At 38.9% G+C, this 18,457-nt stretch overlaps 1 non-coding gene across 1 annotated transcript; it reads left to right on the forward strand.

The window, feature by feature from the left end:
* Nucleotides 1–10,558: 10,558 nt before the first annotated feature.
* On the forward strand, nucleotides 10,559–10,665 carry LOC142169295 (small nucleolar RNA R71). Its single transcript, XR_012699003.1, has one exon. It is a non-coding gene; the product is annotated as a small nucleolar RNA R71 (small nucleolar RNA).
* Nucleotides 10,666–18,457: the final 7,792 nt, after the last annotated feature.

Here is an 18,457-nt window from a genome sequence, read left to right on the forward strand (position 1 = left end):
GCCCCGTATGTGAGTCGAAGCGAAATTTTAGGTGATGCTCTATTTGAAAAATAATTTTTGGCTTTCTTTGATCGTGTTGAGCTTATTGTTTACCATAAATAAAATTTATCCCTAGTTAACCCTTTTGAACCTATAGATTTTTATTTGACACCCACATTACAAGTCTATACCCCTTTTGTTCTTAATTGACATTGTTTTGATCCTTTTACCTCTTAAAGCACTTTAATTGTGAAATGAGTGCTTGAAGAAGTAAGGATTAAGTGTGGGGTGGCTTTTGAGTGGAACCAATGAAAAGAAGAAAGGTGCACTTGTTTGGTAAAAGAATACACCACTAGTGGAAATTGCAAAAGAAAGAAAAAAAAATTTAGATGAATAAATTGATATCTTGTTCTTGATAGTGAGTATGAATTAAAGTAGTGCCTAAAGAAAGAGGGAAAGTTGTTAAGGATGATTTTGTTTGTGAAATTGAAGTGGATTGAGGAATTTGCGCTTAAAGTTATTATGTGATGTGTTAAAGTACTTAGGAGAGTGAACCACTATTCCTAAATATATCCTACACATCCCTTAGCCCACATTACAACCTTGAAAAAGTCCTAATTAATTTTAAATCGAGTAAGCCTACATTAGTAGAAATTTACATTAAGGGCAAGCCTATGGTGCCAATTGCATGCATGTGACTTCTGTTGTGAGAGTGAGAGATTTTCTTTGATATATATATGAGTCCTTAAAGTATATTTGAGCATTTGATTTAAGTGTGTGGATTCAACTTACTCTTTTGTTCTTGTTGTGAAGGCACATGGTTTCATAAGGGATAGGTAACGTTATTAGACTTCTCTAGGATGTTGGGTGTTCAAGACATGAGTGCATTATGACTTTTGAGTCAGTTTTTGAGGCTAGGATTGTTACAAGCATGTTGTAGTTGTTGTGAATGTTTTGAAGTATGGAATGAGTAAAGGGAAGTGTATGTGATTACATATGCTAAGGTTTAATTATTGCTATCAACCATAGTCATTGGTATAGTGTGCTTCAAAAGTGTTAAATATGTTAAGTGCTCAAAGATAGTGTAAAGTGTTGGTTGACTCGAGGTCGAGCAATGTTTAAGTGTGGGGTAGTGATGTTTGGCTATAATTATATATTTTTAGTGCATTACTTACCTTAATGCTAAACTATACTATATTTGTATTTAATTGAATTTATTTTATGTGTAGGTACATTGGAGATGAAATTGGAGCAAAGTAAATATTTAAAGTGTATTTCATGCACTAAAACAATGGGCTTATGATTATCTAATGATGAAATAATTATTGATGACAAAGAAAGAAACAAAGAAAAAGACAAAAGAAGAATTGATAAAATAAGAGAAGCTAATACAAATAATGGAAAAGTTAGGCAGAATGAGAAATGAAGCAAAGAAGCTGGCGACGCGAGCCAATTTCCTAGCGTTAAAGGCAACGACGTCAGGTCTGCAGCGAGAGAGCTTCTGTGCGTTTTGCCTCGCGAGGCATGGCCCGTGGCGAGCGTGTTCCCGATTTTTAAAGCCTATTTTGTCTCCTATTTGGTTTTGGACTTGGTTATTTCGTTTGGGTCTTTTCCCTACACATATAAATAGTCATTAAACACTAATTTTGAGGGAGACCGAGGGAGCTACATTAGAGATTTAGACCGAGAGACCGACATTAGACCGGAGATTCAACCTAAGGAGGAAAGAACACATTAGGAGCAAGGCGGAGAATTCTTCTACGAGTTTTTCACTTCCTTCTTCATATTTCCAATATTGGTTATGCATTCTAGTATTGTAGTTATGCATACTATTATGAATAGCTAACTTGTTATCTAGAGTTTTGATAGAACCTTTTGCAGGATAAATTCTTGTTATGGTTTTATATAATTGAGCCGTTGGATTTCTCTATTTGTTTAACTGCGTTTATATTGTGGTTGGTTGAAGAGCTCTCAATCGACTGTGCCTATTTAGTGTGTATTACTCGTGAGAGAGTGCATATTTAGGTAGTTGTTGAACAGCATCACTCCTAACATATATGAGGGATCAATACGAAAGGTTTGAAGGTGGGATTAGGGATAACGAAACCGTGGTGCGATCCGAGTGAGCCGTACTTAATGCCAGCTAGCGTAATTCGGGAGAATATGTCTAGTAAATTGTGGTAATTACTCGGGAGAGAGTTACGACACTCAGAGCACTCATGATTGGTAGAGAAAACTTAGGCGAAATTATAGAAGGCATAGCGGAAAAGATTCCGACAATTGGGAAAATCATAACTCTAGACCTCCTTAGTCTTGTCTCAAATTTCATCCTTGTTAGTTGATAATTTTACTTCTTTATAATAGTTGTTAGTTAATTAGTTAGAAATAAATATTATAATCTCTATTATTAGGAAATTATTTGGACTTGTTTTTCTTAGCAATATTGAACAGTTGTAGCTAAGCTTTAGTTCTCTGTGGGATTTGACTCCGAACTTGTAAACCGGATTATATTTGCAACAACCGCTTAGTATTTTTTATAAGGCATAGTTAGGCATGATCAAATTTTGGCATCGTTGCCGGGAAACTAACGGTGTAGTTGTAGGTGTACATATTGTTAGGTTGCAAGTTTAAACTTTTATTTTGTTTTCTTGTATTTGATTTTTTTTATTTTTGTTTTACTTGTTGATTTAGAAGCATGCCATTTTGGAATTATGAGAGTTTCGATGTTGGTAATTCTACTTTTGATCATCCTTATGCATATTGTGGAGGAAACCACCCATGGAAAAATAATCAAAATATTTCTGAGAGCAAGTTATGTGCACCAACTCAATCTTATGTGTGGAATGTGTGTGATATGTGTGGTGGTCAAGATGGTCACTTTCATGGTTGTGCTTATATTTCTTATCCTTCCCCGTCCCCTTATTATGATGGTTCTACTTTTTTGGTGAAGTTAATAGGAACAAAGAACCTAGGGAAGCTGACTTGAATGAGATCAAAGAGATGTTAAAGTGTTTCATGGAACAAAGTAATAAGAAATAACTGCAAATACAAAGGCTATGTTATACTATCCAAAGGCAAGAGGCAACTATTCATAACCTGGAGGCACAAGTGAGTCAATTAGTTGAAGCATTTAATGCTCAATAAGCTGATAGTATGGATAGTAGCCAAAAGGAGCATGCATTAGATGCAGAAATTGAGGTACCAATAGATGGGTCCATAAAAGAACACCAACAATCAATCAAACTCGAATTTGAGGATGTCGATGTTGTAAAAGAGATACTCGAGTCAACCAAGGACATTGATGATACATATTTAGTTGACTCTAGTATCATTGGTGTTGAGGATGTTGACAGTCCCAATGTTCATGCAGTTGAGCGCATTGGTCCACACTCCAAGCATTTTTCCATATTGTGTTTGGATGATGATATAGAAGTAGAGTCATCCGAGCCACTTGAAGAGTCAAGGAATGAGGAACAAGGTGCCTACATTCTAGCGCCTTTGCCAGGGAATTAACGGTGTATCAAAATTTGATCACGCCCAACTATGCCTTATAAAAAGGACTAAGCGATCGTTGCAAATATATTTCGGCTAATAAGTTCGGAGTCGAATCGCGTAGGGAATTAACCTATCAAACACAGCTACTAGACTCACACGAACTCACGCAATCAATCTTCAGAAATATTTACGTAACAATTTGGATATTTACTAACTAAATATTACGTAATGAAAGTGCAACAATTAATAACTAACTACTACGGGTTGTAGACAAGAATTAAAATGATCTAAGGTTGTGATTTCCCCTATTGTCGGAATCTTTTCCGCTACGTCTTCTATAAATTTGCATAAGTCTTCTCTATAGATCATGAGCACTCTGACTGTTGTAACTCTCTCCCGAGTAATTACCACAATTTACTAGACATATTCTCCCGAATTACACTAGCTGGCATTAATTACGGCTCACTCGGATCGCACCAAGATTTTGTTATCCCTAATCCCACCTTTAAACCCTCTGTATTGATCCCTCATATACGTTAGGAGTGATGTTGTTCAACAACTACCTAAATATGCACTCTATCCCGAGTAATACACACTAAATAGGCACAGTCGATTGAGGGCCCTTCAATCAACAACAATAATAATATAGTTGAACAAATAGAGAAAATACTACGGCAAATCTATATTAACGTAACATGAAAATCATCCTCTAATAGGTTCCATCAAAACCCTAGATTAGAAGTTTAGCTACTCATACTCATAGTCACAATATCCAAAGTATTTTGCATAATTAAATTACAAAGTAAGGATAAAGGGATTTAGAAATCGATGAGTCTAACTCCCAACGGTTATTCCACGAGCTATCATTGCCTCCGGTTGCAAAAGTCCTCTAAAGTGGAGTTTTTAGGTCTATTTATATGTGTAGAAAATACCTAAACGTGTAGGCCAAGTCCTAGTCAAACCAGGAGACGAAATAAGTCTTTAAAACTCGGAATGTGCATGCCCAGACCTGGCCTCGCGAGGTCTACCGCCAGCTTGAGCTCGCCCCGGGCCTGGCATCGCCAGCTCTAACGCCCACTTTAGGCCTGGCTTCGCCAGCCTCCTCATTCGTAGACTGCTCACTTCTTTCTTTCTTCTTTTCAGCTGTTTTCGAGCACACTTTAGACTTTAAATATTTCCTTTGCTATACTTTCATCTGCAATTCACTTACACATAAAATAGACTCTGTTACGTATAATTAAAGTGTAGTTTATCATTAAAGCATACAAAATGAAAGGCAAATAATGTGCTAAACTATAGAATTATAGCCACACATCAATACCCCACATTTAAACATTGCTTGTCCTCGAGCAATCAAAATACACTTATAAACACAAACTCTTTGAGCGATTCCCTTAACGCATTACACCAAGAATATTTAAAATAGTCTAAGCACCAAGGTGTAACATCCTCGCCTAAAGATTTGACTCACAAATACCATAAATTATTCACAATTAACTTACTTACTCTAACATGTAGGTCAACGACATTATCTTTTCTTTATGAATCACGTGCCCTCACCCAACAAAGAGCTCAGTTCCACACACAATGAATTTTAAGAACGTAGGAACTCAAGATAGGAAAAATTCACTCGCTCTCAGAAATAATATTCATATGCGACAAATGATGCACCATAGGCTTGCCCGTAGTGTAATACTCTACTAATAGAGCTTATTCAGTCTAAGATCAAATAGGACTTTGATTGGTTGTAATGTAGGCTGCGGGTCGGGTAGGATACATTTGGATATAAATGACTACACCTCCCTTAAGTACTTTAATACATACACTTTAACATTCAAGCTCATACTTATGTCAAACCAAAACTCTACCTTAACTTCACTTTATATTAGCCCCTATTTCTTTAAACACCAGTATATCACTAGCCACCACCATCAAGAATTATTTTTCTTACAATACAACTATTTATATGTTTTTTTTCTTTTCTTAAGTGGCTTTTATTGACATTTTTTTTTTCAAACGGCGCACCTTTCTCCTTATTTCACTTGTTCCACTCAAAAGCCAACCCACCACCCCACACTTTAACTTTTTCATAATTCATCACAATTCAAGTGCTCATGAGAGGTGACAAGGTTCAAATATATGGTCGATTCAAACAAAGGGGTATGGCTTATAATGTGGTTACCAAAGAAAGAGGATTATAGGTCAAAGGATTTAACTACGATACATAACTTTTAGGTGGGTAACTATATATATTTGGCTTAACAAAGAAACGCCTATATCACTTCCTAGACTGAACAAGACTACTTTTTCGCTTTGCACACACACGGGGCAAGTTCTAGATATCAAATGCAATGCACAGAATACATACAAACCTCACACAAACATGGCACATAATTCACTCAGGATTAGTTTTACCACGACACTCCAGTCAAAGCAGTTAAGCAAAATTAAGAATCTACGATTTAAGGCACTTTTACTAGAGTCGAAAATCGAGCTTAAGCGTCACAACCGTAGTACTAGCTATTCTCAAGGCATAACAAAGCTAAGAGATATTGCTGCCATTAAATGCATAGCCCCGTGGTTCCTACTACTAAAAATTAAAACTAACTCTACCCGGTTCAACTAAAAACCCTTGGAAAAGAACCGCGGCCCAAAGAAAAACCAAGGGGGAATTACTACACTACCTAAAAAAAATCTTTTTGGTATTTTTCTCTAGACTTACTTCCCTCAAGAAAACTGTCTAGGAGATCCATCGTCGGGAAGGGTCCATATATATATATTTCTAACTAAAACAAATAACAAAAACAAATCACTAAAACCAATTCACTAAAACAAATTCTTAAAACAAATAACTAAAACAATTATCTAACGAAAACGACACTTACTAAAACAGCAAAAACAAGCAACTACAAGTAATTTTTACAAGTCCCCACCCCACACTTAGATCATGCATTGTCCTCAGTACATGCACAAATTGACAAAACAAGAAAAATGAGTAGGGTGCAAGGAAACTCAATGATCAAACTGCGTCCTCATCCTCTGAGGCTCTCCACTCTTCATCTTGTGCTTCCTCCCCATCATCATCATTGTCCTAAGTACTTGGCCTCAACCCATGCGGCGCCAGGCTTAGCGCCTGGTTTCCTTCATGTGACGCTAAAAACTCTGCTCGACTTGCCCAAAATCACCTGCAAACTTGTTAGTACCTAAAAATGAAAAGAAAAATTTGAACTACACTAAAACTCAACTATGAATCGGGTTGCCTCCCAACGAGTGCCTTAGTTAACGTCATGGCACGATGCCGGTGAGCGCATTTAAGGCTAGCTCAACATTGGTGGCGTGAGCAAATGATTCACCGACACTACTTTCGCGTCATACATGCCCAAATAATGTTTTAACCTGTGCCCATTGACTCTGAACATGCGAGAGTCATTTTCCGCAGCAATATCTATGGCACCAGTGGGGTGAATCTCTATCACACGAAATGGTCCTGACCATCTTGACTTTAATTTGCCCGGAAATAACCTCAATCTTGAATTGTATAGCAATACCATATCTCCGGGTTTAAAACTCCGCTCAAGGATGTTTTGTCATTCATCATCTCCATTCTCTCCTTGTATAGTCTTGTGCTCTCAAAAGCGTGGTAGAGAAACTCATCATGCTCGTGCAACTCTGTGACTCTACTTGTACCCGCAGCTTCTATATCGAGATTCAGCTGCCTCAATGCCCATAAAGCTCTATGCTCCAACTCCACTGCGAACACCACTGCTAGCATCTCCTTCTCGGTCACTGTGTAATTTAGTTGGGCACCACTCAAAGTTCTACTTGCATAATATATTGGATGCATGACTTTGTCTTTGCGCTGCCCAAGCACTGCTCCCACAGCATAGTCGTTTGCGTCACACATCAACTCAAATGGTTGCTCCCAGTCAGGTGCAACTATGATAGGTGTTGTCACTAGCCTCTTCTTTAATTCCTCAAAAGCTACCCTGCAGTCATCAAAAAACACAAAAGGGTAATCATTTTCAAGAAATTTACACAAGGGGTTAGAAATTTTGGAAAAATCTTTTATAAACTGTCTATAGAACCCGGTGTGGCCAAGGAAACTTCTTATTGCTTTGACGGAAGTAGATGGTGGAAGCTTTTCGATAACATCAACCTTTGCACGATCTACCTCAATACCCTTACTCGACACTAGATGCCCCAATACTATACCTTCTTGTACCAAGAAATGACACTTATCCCAATTGAGTACCAGATTAGTCTCGCCACATCTTTTCAGCACTCTTTTCAATTTCCTTAGGCAAACATCGAATGAGTCTCCCACCACCGAGAAATCATCCATAAATATCTCCATGATGTCCTCTACCATATCAGTGAAGATGGCCATCATGCACCTTTGAAATGTGGTGGGTGCATTGCATAGGCCGAACGGCATCCTACGAAAGGCGTAAACGCCATATGGACAGGTGAATGATGTTTTATCTCTATCTTCCGGGGCAATGGAGATTTGATTATACCCCGAGTATCCATCCAAAAAGCAAAAGTAGGACTTCCCGGCCAATCTATCTAGCATTTGGTCAATGAACGGCAAGGGAAAGTGGTCTTTTCGGGTGGCCTTATTCAATCTTCTGTAGTCCATACAAATTCGCCATCCCGTGACTATTCTTGTTGATATCAACTCATTGTTCTCATTTTGCACTACAGTCATCCTACCTTTCTTAGGCACACAATTGGACTGGGCTGATCCAGTTGCTGTCGGAGATGGGGAAAATGATCCCCACATCTAACCACTTTATCATTTCCTTTTTAACAACTTCCTTCATGTTGGGGTTCAGCCTTCTTTGATATTCTCTGGAAGGTTTGTGGCCATCTTCCAGTAGAATCTTATGCATACAGAAGGTCGGGTTAATCCCTATAATGTCTGTAATGGTCTAACCAATTGCAGTTTTGCACTCACTCAATACCTGCAAAAGTTGTTCTTTCTGCACATCTAATAAACCAGATGATATAATAACAGGTAAAGTTGAGTTAGGTCCCAAGAAAGCATACTTGAGGTGAGGTGGTAGCGGTTTCAATTCCAACTTTGGTGGCTCTTCTATCGATGGCTTAGCTGGAGGAATTTTTCTTTCTTCTAAGTGCAAAGGCTCAAATTCGAGCTCTCTTTTCCAAAACCCTTGGCTTTCAAGAGCTAGCACCCACTCAGCCAAGTCCTCTCCATTTACTTCATCTAAGTTCAACAGTTAGGATGCTAGAGGGTCTTTAGCGTTCAAGGTCTCATCTTCCTCCTCCAGAATTACATCCACGACTTCTATTAGAGAGCAGTTAGCAAATTCACTTGGTCGCCGCATAGATTTCTGCACGTTGAATGTTATCTCTTCATCATTTAGGTTCATTTTGAGATCTCTAGTTTCACAGTCAATTAAAGCTCTCCCAGTGGCCAAGAATGGTCTTTCCAAAATTATGGGAATCTCCTCGTCAACCCGGTAGTCTAGAATGACAAAATCTGTTGGGAACACAAACTTCCCAACCTGGACTAATATATCATCAAGGATACCAGAGGGCCTCTTCATTGTCCGTTCGGCTAGCTGTACTAACATGGACGTGGGTCTAGCTCTTCCTATGCCTAACCTTTTGTAGATAGCCAAGGGCATCAAGTTTATGCTTGCCCCTAAATCACACAATGCTTTAGCAAAAGCATAGTTGCCTATCGTGCATGGGATTGTGAAACTCCCTGGGTCTAATAACTTCTCATCTATAGGTCTCGTCACGACTGCACTACAGGTCTGTGTCAATGTAACAATGGATAGGTGTTGGAAGTCGAATTTCCAAGACATTAAATTTTTCATCATTTTGACATACCCAGGCATCTCTCGCAATGCATCAATCAGTAGAATGTTCACTTGTATTTATTTCAACATCTCCATGAATTTCTTATATTGCTCGTCCTTTTGATATTTTGCTAATCTCTACGAGAATGGTGTTGGAGGTCGCTTATTTCCTGTGATTTGAGTTTTATCTTGCTCAGACATTGCTTCTACTGTCGTTTCTTGTGCTACCTCAGTCTCCTTCGCAACCTTTTTTTTCTTTGCTTGTGCTCTCTTGTGCATGTTGTACCGTTACCTCAGTTAACCCTGTTGAATCATCAATCTCGATGGGTACTGGCACAAGTGTTTCAGTAGGTCAACTTTCGAGAGCAATCTCTTGCTCCAGATCTAGGTCTCTACCATTTCGTAAACTCACTGCCATAAGTTATTTCGGGGCCTGATCTTTTGGATTGATTTGTGTGTCTGCAGGTAACGTCCCTTGGGGACGATTGTTTAAAGCCATAGAAATCTTTCCTAATTGAAACTCAATACCCTTTATTGCTGATTCATATGAGTCCACTCTCTCTTGCATTTTTCCGGTGGACCCAATAAATTATTGCAGCATTCCCTTAAGTTCAGCAAACCCATTATCTTGTCTCACAATCTGTTGTTGTTGAGGTTGTTGATAAGCCAGTTGCTGATTTTGCTGGTTGTAACCCTGTTGCCTTTGGTGAGGCACCACTTGACCCTGTGGTCACATAGCTCCAAGATTGTTGTTGTTATTATACTGCTGTTGTGCTGGTCTATATTGTTGATTCTGTTGACCCCAATTCTGACCACCTTGCCTCTGTCCCCCATAGTTGGCTACATAGTTCATATCTTCCTAATAGTGTTGGTGGTCACCTTCTGCACTCCACGAGCATACATAAGGTTGGTTAATGTATGGTGTGCATAAGCCCCCATTAGTTGCGTCAACTATGTGTACCTGCTGCTGCTGGCCTGATTCATCGATCTTTTTGGTGAGGATACTCATTTGCGTCATTAGAGTAGCCATATTTTCGGCTATAGAGTTTTTTGGATCCAAAGCCACAGAGTGAACTACAGGAGTGATCGTAGAGTCTCTTGTCATCTATCCTGAGTTTTGAGCCATTTTATCGAGTAGGATCTTGCATTCTCTAAATGGTTTGCTCAAAAATGCTCCACCCACTGAAGCATCAACATTAGCCTTTAAGTTGTCTGCCAATCCCATGTAGAACCTCTGCCCCAACATTTGCTCTGGAATTCCATGATGTGGACACTTAACAAGCATACCCTTGAACCTCTCCCACATTTCTTGTAGTGTTTCTGTTGGTCTCTGCCTGAAGCTCAATATCTCATCAATTTGTTTGGCAGTCTTATTGGGTGGGTAGAACTTGTTTACAAATTGCTTGACTAATTCCTCTCACGTAGTGATGGATTTTATGGGGAGTGAATTAAGCCAAGTATGAGCTTCTCCCGTCACCGAGAATGGAAACAATAACAGCTTTATTGCATCTGGTGTCACATTAGGTTGCCTTTGTATGACACATATCGATTGGAAATGTTTTAAATGCTGCTGAGGATCTTTAATGTAAGACCCTGAAAATAGTCCCTTGTTCTGCAACAAATGTAGCATGTTGTTTGTGATTTGAAATGATTTCGCTTGTATTTGAGGGACTGTAATTGCGGTAGCTAGATTTTCGGCGGTGGGTTGTGCCCAATCATACAAGGCTGCTTCTGGCACAAGAGGCGCCACACCCTGATTGTTCGGGTCATTATTTCTGTTATTTGGATTTTCTATTACGTCATCTATGTCTAGTTCGATTCGTTCTGTTGAGTTTTGTTGCTGTTTGTCCTTCTTGTTTGCACAATTCAATGACTTGAAAACTTTCTCAGGATCTGATAATGCTTCAAGAAATTCACCAGTTCTCGATGAGTTCCTAGGCATGCACCTGTAACACCCAAGACTACAAACGTTAAAATTTTAATGTATTTGGTTTAAAAAATGAAGAAAATTGACAACACTAAGAATTCTAGCAATTGTTTTAGCTGCAACTAATACACTGTTAATTCCCCAGCAACGGCGCAAAAATTTAATCATGCCCAACTATGCCTTATAAAAAGGACTAAGCGACCGTTGCAAATATATTCCGGCTAATAAGTCCGGAGTCGAATCCCACAGGGAATTAACCTATCAAACATAGCTACTAGACTCGCACAAACTCACGCAATCAATCTTCAGGAATATTTAAGTAACAATTTGGATGTTTACTAACTAAATATTACGTAATGAAAGTGCAACAATTAATAACTAACTACTACGGGTTGTAGACAAGAATTGGAATGATCTAAGGTTGTGATTTCCCCTATTATCGGAATCTTTTTCGCTACATCTTCTATAAATTTGCCTAAGTCTTCTCTATCGATCATGAGCACTCTGACTGTCGTAACTCTCTCCTGAGTAATTACCACAATTTACTAGAATATTCTCCCGAATTATGCTAGCTAGCATTAATTAAGGCGCACTCGGATCGCACCAAGGTTTCGTTATCCCTAATCCCACTTTTAAACCCTTTGTATTGATCCCTCATATACGTTAAGAGTGATGTTGTTCAACAATTACCTAAATATGTACTCTCTCCAGAGTAATACACACTAAACAGGCACAGTCGATTGAGGAAACTTCAATCAACAACAATAATAATATAGTTGAACAAATAGAGAAAATACTACGGCAAATCTATATTAACATAACATGAATAACATACTCCAATAGGTTCCATCAAAACCCTAGATTAGAAGTTCAGCTACTCATACTCATAGTCACAATATCCAAAGTATTATGCATAATTAAATTACAAAGTAAGGATAAAGGGATGTAGAAATCGATAAGTCTAACTCCCAACAGTTGTTCCACGAGCTATCCTTGCCTCCGGTTGCAAAAGTCCTCCAAAGTGGCGTTTTTAGGTCTATTTATATGTGTAGGAAAAGACCTAAACGTGTAGGCCAAGTCCTAGTCAAACCAGGAGACGAAATAAGTCTTTAAAACTCGGAATGTGCATGCCCAGACCTGGCCTCGCGAGGTCTACCGCCAGCCTGAGCTCGCCTCGGGCCTGGCGTCGCCAGCTCTAACGCCCACTTTAGGCCTGGCTTCGCCAGCCTCCTCATTTGTAGGCTGCTCACTTCTTTCTTTCTTCTTTTCAGCTGTTTTCGAGCACACTTTAGACTTTAAGTAGTCCTTTTGCTCTACTTTCATCTCTAATTCACCTACACATAAAATAGACTCTGTTACGCACAATTAAAGTGTAGTTTATCATTAAATCATATAAAATTCAAGGCAAATAATGTGCTAAACTATGGAATTATAGCCACACATCAGTTATGTGTTGTACTGATTTCAGTTTGAGGCATACATGTGAATCGGTTATGATTTGCAGAGATTGAGGTCGGGGTGACTTGAGTTAGAAAATTTCTTGAATGCGGGTTATATTGCACTTTATGAAAAACCATGAAATGATTAAATTGTTATTTTGAAAGATGTAGTGCGCACGAAGTATGAAATTGATTGGTGGTGTTATGGCAAGGTTAATTCTTTGGGGTCGTTGTGCTAATGGGACTTGTGTCTTTCGGCCTGTTTGGGTAGTTAATATCTCTGCGTTAACTTACCGATTTGAGTAGTGATAGCACACCTTGCACCTGCCTACTCCATGGCGTGTTATTTGTACCAGTCCAGGAGCATGAGAATCATAATTTATTTATCATATACATGTGTACTTATTTGATCGATTTGATCGCTCCTGTATGATATGCTTGGACTGGAGGCCTGTGACCATGCCAGGAAGATTATATCATTGGCACGTGAGTTGTCCATGCGAGTCCAGATATTGATACTATAGCACGTGAGTTGTCCGTGCGAGTGATAATAATGTGAGCTCTAGAAGAGCTGGTTACTCTTATTAATTTCGGGTGTCTTGGTTCTATTATATATAATGAGCTTATAGCATTACAGTTATGATGGTGCTTGTTGAACTTGAAATACGGTTCTCTTCTTTGAGACATTTCCATTTTTGGGTACATGAATTGCGCCGTTATGGCTTGAGTTATATTGGAGTGGCTTGTCTGTGGGATAGTTGTGTGTAATAATATAAGGTAATTGGACCTAGAATGGGTACTATCATGTGTGATTACAGTATATTCGGAAGGATAATAATGAAAGTCGGCTTAGAAAGTGATTATGGTTCTGGTTGGGGCGAGAGAGCTCCATAACTTATTGATCTGATAAGGGGTCATGAGATTCCGTGTGTGTCTGTCACTATCACCAGTGTATGAAAGTTTTGGAATGAGGTTTTGGTTGATATGGTGTTTAATACTAGTACGAGGTTGGTTTTGAGTAGTTAATGTGATCGAGAATAGTGCTGCAAGTATGCGAGTTGTGTAGTATGTTATGTGATTATATCTGGGATTATGGTTATGGCTTGAATACAGCTTGTTCAAACTTATACAATATGTAGATGTGAGACTCGAGTCTGGAAGAAATTCTGGATATTGGAAATTGGGTTCTAAGTTTACGGACTAAAGTTAACATAATGATCTTCAATTGTGTTGTGTTGTTAGGTCCATGGAATAGGGTGGCGTGGGAACACCCCCGGGTATATGCGTGGTAAGATTGAATATTGATGTGATGGCTTGGAAAAAACTCTTGGCACGTTCGAGGACAAACATATGTTTAAGTGGGGGAGAATATAACGACCCGGCCGGTCGTTTTGAGTATTACAACCCCGTCTCCCCGTTTACTGCTCAAGTTATGTTTTTCAGTTGTTTTATGATTTACCGAGTTGATTGGTTCGGGTCCGGTGAGGTTTTGGAATGATTTGGAATACTTAGTTCAAAGGTTTAGAACTTGAAGTTGAAAAGGTTGACCGGATGTTGAATTATGTGTAACGACCCCGGAAAATTTTTGCTAAGGAAATTAAGATTTTGTGGTGCCGAGGTAGATCAATTAGTACAAAGGTTGTAGAACTTTCTCCCTTGGATGTTAATTTCAAAGCAATAAAACTAAAGAAAATACAGTGAGCTATCTCCCCATAGCGCAACTATAGCACAAGAGGGAAGCTGAAAATTTTAGCAAACTAGTGAGCTAAAGCCTTATAGCACAGGAATAGCACCAGTGAAAAAATACTGTATCCGATTTTAGCAAATCAGTGAGCTAAAGCCTTATAGCATAGGGATAGCACCAGTGGAAAAATACTGTATCCGATTTTAGCAAACCAGTGAGCTAAAGCCTTATAGCACCAGTGGAAAAATACTGTACCTGGGCCTATTAATACATGAGCGGGGAGAGAGAAGAATAAAAGGATTTCAAGACTAGGGCTTTTCTCTCAATCACCCATCCGGCCAAGGCTTCCAATACACACTTAAGGTGAGTTTTTAAGAGTGTTTTTATGATGATTTTACTTCTCAATCACTAGTTACAATAAGATTTTGTATTGGATTCCATAGGATTTCTTCAAAATCTCAAGAACACCCCAAAAGTTGACTTTCAAGATTTGGTCTTCAAGAGGTATTCTTTCACTCTTAAACCTATAATCATGGATTGTTAGTGAATATATGAGCAATAAATAAGCATTAGCACTTATTGGATGGTGCTTGGAAGCCATAAATACTTCAACTAGATTATTGGGTGTTGTAGAGATTTTTGTAATGAATTAATTAGTAACAATTGGGTGGATGTCAGTTCATTGATGATTGCAATGGTGCTAAAGAAGGCAATTTGTAGACAAAGGATGGTTTAGTATCTCTTATTGGTGGGAAGGAGGGATTGTTGGATGAAGAAACACCATTACTAGAGGTAGTTGAATGCTATGCACTCTAGATATTTGATAAAATGCCAAAACGACCAAAAACCTGGAAATTTTTACTAATATTGGTCCAATTGAATTATGTTGATGTAGATTGAAGTTGTAAGAGTAGTGGGTGATTTTAGTAGCACTAAAGAGCTCCATCAAGGGATGTTGGCTAAACTACTCTCTTAGAATTAAATTCTACGATATTCCCGTAAGTTTCAAGTATGGTTGGACTCGTGGTTGGATGGGCGTTCATATTTTGTAACTCTTGTCGGGATCCAAGACGTGGGCCTCACGGGGCGATTTTTGAGTGCAATTTCAAATTTTGTTGAAAAAATAGTATTTTCTTATGGAATTAATTCCATTAAATTTTATTGACTGAATCGAATAATTTGTGGCTAGATTCGAGGCGTTTGGAGACAAATTCACGAGGAAAGGGCCTAGCGGAGTAAAGAATTACACGGTTTGAGGTAAGTAACACTTCTAAACTTGGTTCTGAGGGTATGAATCCCTGAATTAGATGTTGTATGAATTATTTGGAGATGACGCACACGCTAGGTGATGGGCGTGTGAGCGTGCATCATAGGAATTGTGACTTAATTGATTCCGTGGAGTTGTATAATTAAATAAATGACATTATCCGCACATCCTCCACGTGTTAGAGAAATTGAGCTGAGACTCATGTTGAAGATCATGATTTGGCTATGCGCTGATATATTTTGGGATCCACAGAGGTCGTGCTGTTGTTGAATTAAACTGTTTAAAAATATAATTTGTACTCAGTCACATCTATTATTTGTATATCATGTCTCAGTCTCTGTTGTCATTCATTGATACATCATATCATCATGTCGGGCTGATTTTCATATCATTGTGAGCCCAAGAGACTGGAGAGGTTTATGACTGAGTGAGGCCGAGGGCCTGATTTGTGAGTTATAATTATGGGATCGGGTTGCACGCCGCAACATGTTTATTTATTTATACCTGGATCTGGCTATTATAGCGCTTGAGCTGAAGGAGCCCCTCCGGAGTCTGCACCCCCACAGTGAGCGTAGTTGATATATATATATTTGGGATGGATCTTCCCTGGGCATGGATCTTGCAATAGATATATATATTGAGGGATGGATCTTCCCTGGGCATGGATCTTGCCCGAAGCATTTATATTGAGGGATGGATTTTCCCTGGGCATGGATCTTGCCCGAAGCATTTATATTGAGGGATGAATTTTCTCTGGGCATGGATCTTGTCCGAAGCATTTATATTGAGGGATGGATTTTTCCTGGGCATGGATCTTACCCGAAGCATTTATATTGAGGGATGGATTTTTCATGGACATGCATCTTGTCCAAATCATATATATTTTGGGATGGATCTTCCCCAGGGCTGGATTGGCCTTGTACAGTACTGAGTGACTGGATGTCAGTTATTATGTATATATATTGGGATGGATCTTCCCTGGGCTGGATTGGCCATATACAATACCGAGTGATTGATTATTTTAGATCATGAGTACACAGAGTTTTCATGAAGGTGCATCACATATAGTATGTACATTGGCATGTAGATACAGAGATGTCATATTCCTCACATTTTTAGAATTGATCTATTTTATTTGTACTGAGAGTAACTGTTGAACTTGAAAGTATGCCTATATTTTTGTATTGTTATTTCTATACCGGACTGTACCTGCTGAGCCCGTCACTACTTTCAGCCCAAAGATTAGTCTTGTTACTTAGTGAGTTGGTTGTACTCAATAAGTGTTGATGGGCGAGGCACTTATTAGGAGAAGATGGCAGACATACTTCCATAAACTGTTGAATGAGGAGGGGGATAAACACATTATGCTGGGTAAGTTGGAGCACTCCGAGAGTCGGCGGGATTTTAGGTGATGTAGGCGGATTACGGTAGAGGAGGTGGAAGGGGAGATGCGTAAGATGTGCAGGGGAAGAGCGACAGGGCTAGACGAAATCCCGGTGGAATTCTGGAAGAGCGCGGGGCGAGCAGGTTTGGAGTAGCTCATTGGGTTGTTTAATGTTATTTTTAAGACGAAGAAGATGCCTGAAGAATGGAGGTGGAGTACGATGGTTCCGTTTTACAAGAACAAGGGTGATATCCAAAATTGCAATAATTATAGGGGTATCAAGTTGTTCAGTCACACTATGAAGGTTTGGGAGAGGGTGGTGGAGGACAAGGTGAGGAGGTGCGTGTCTATTTCAGAGAATCAGTTTGGATTCATGCCGGGGCGTTCGACTACGGAAGCTACTCATCTGGTAAGGAGATTAGTGGAGCAGTACAGGGAGAGGAAGAAGGATTTGCATATGGTATTTATTAACCTTGAGAAAGCATACGATAAAGTCCCGAAGGAGGTCATGTGGAGGTGTTTGGAGGTTAGCGACGTTCCGGTAGCGTACATTAGGGTGATTAAGGATATATATGATGATGCTAAGACTCGGGTGAGGACTGTGGGTGGTGACTCAGAGCATTTCCCTGTGGTGATGGGATTGCACCAGGGATCGGCTCTTAGCCCATTTTTATTTGCCTTGGCGATGGATGTATTGTCGCGACACATCCAAGGTAGTTACTTGGCATCCGCAGACTTTGACTACCTTCCTTTTTAGTTATTGTACTGTTCTATATTTTCAGACAGTAATTTTATTAGTCAGACCTTGTATTCATTTAGATGCTCATGTACTCAGTGACAACGGGTTTTAGGAATGTTTATATATGTATTTGTGAGATTTCTTCCGCTGAATTTAAATATTATGTTTTCAAACTTAAAAGATATGGTGATTTATTGACATTGTCGGCTTGCCTAGTATTGAGATAGGCGCCATCACGACAGGTGAGATTTTGGGTCGTGACATTTCTACTAGCTAAGATAGCTCTTTAATTTCTATCATGAAATTTGTACAAATTGCGTTTTAATCTAATGATGAAAATATTTTCCTTATTAAATGCACTACTATTACCATTGGTGTTGATAACCAAGTGTTCTAGAAGATCCAATCATCTTTTATTGGATACTCTTCTTCGTTTCCGACACGAAGCAAGAAGTCATTGAATGTTGGATATGTTCTTACTTTTATATTTCTTTATCATTTGAATATTTTTCATTTGAGGTCATAAGTATAATTTTGGCAAGCTAACTTTTACAGTTTCTCCTTTGGTCAATTTTGGAACTACTGATCGTACTTGACATAAATCACCTCCCAAACTATTACTTTTCCACAAAACGGTTCATCGATATCCAATATATCTCTAAAACTCTAGGCGATTGTTTCGATCGTTTGACGCTTAGACAAAAGCGCTTCATCC

This window comes from Nicotiana tabacum, chromosome 14, assembly GCF_000715075.1.
Source record: "Nicotiana tabacum cultivar K326 chromosome 14, ASM71507v2, whole genome shotgun sequence".
Taxonomy (NCBI): domain Eukaryota; kingdom Viridiplantae; phylum Streptophyta; class Magnoliopsida; order Solanales; family Solanaceae; genus Nicotiana; species Nicotiana tabacum.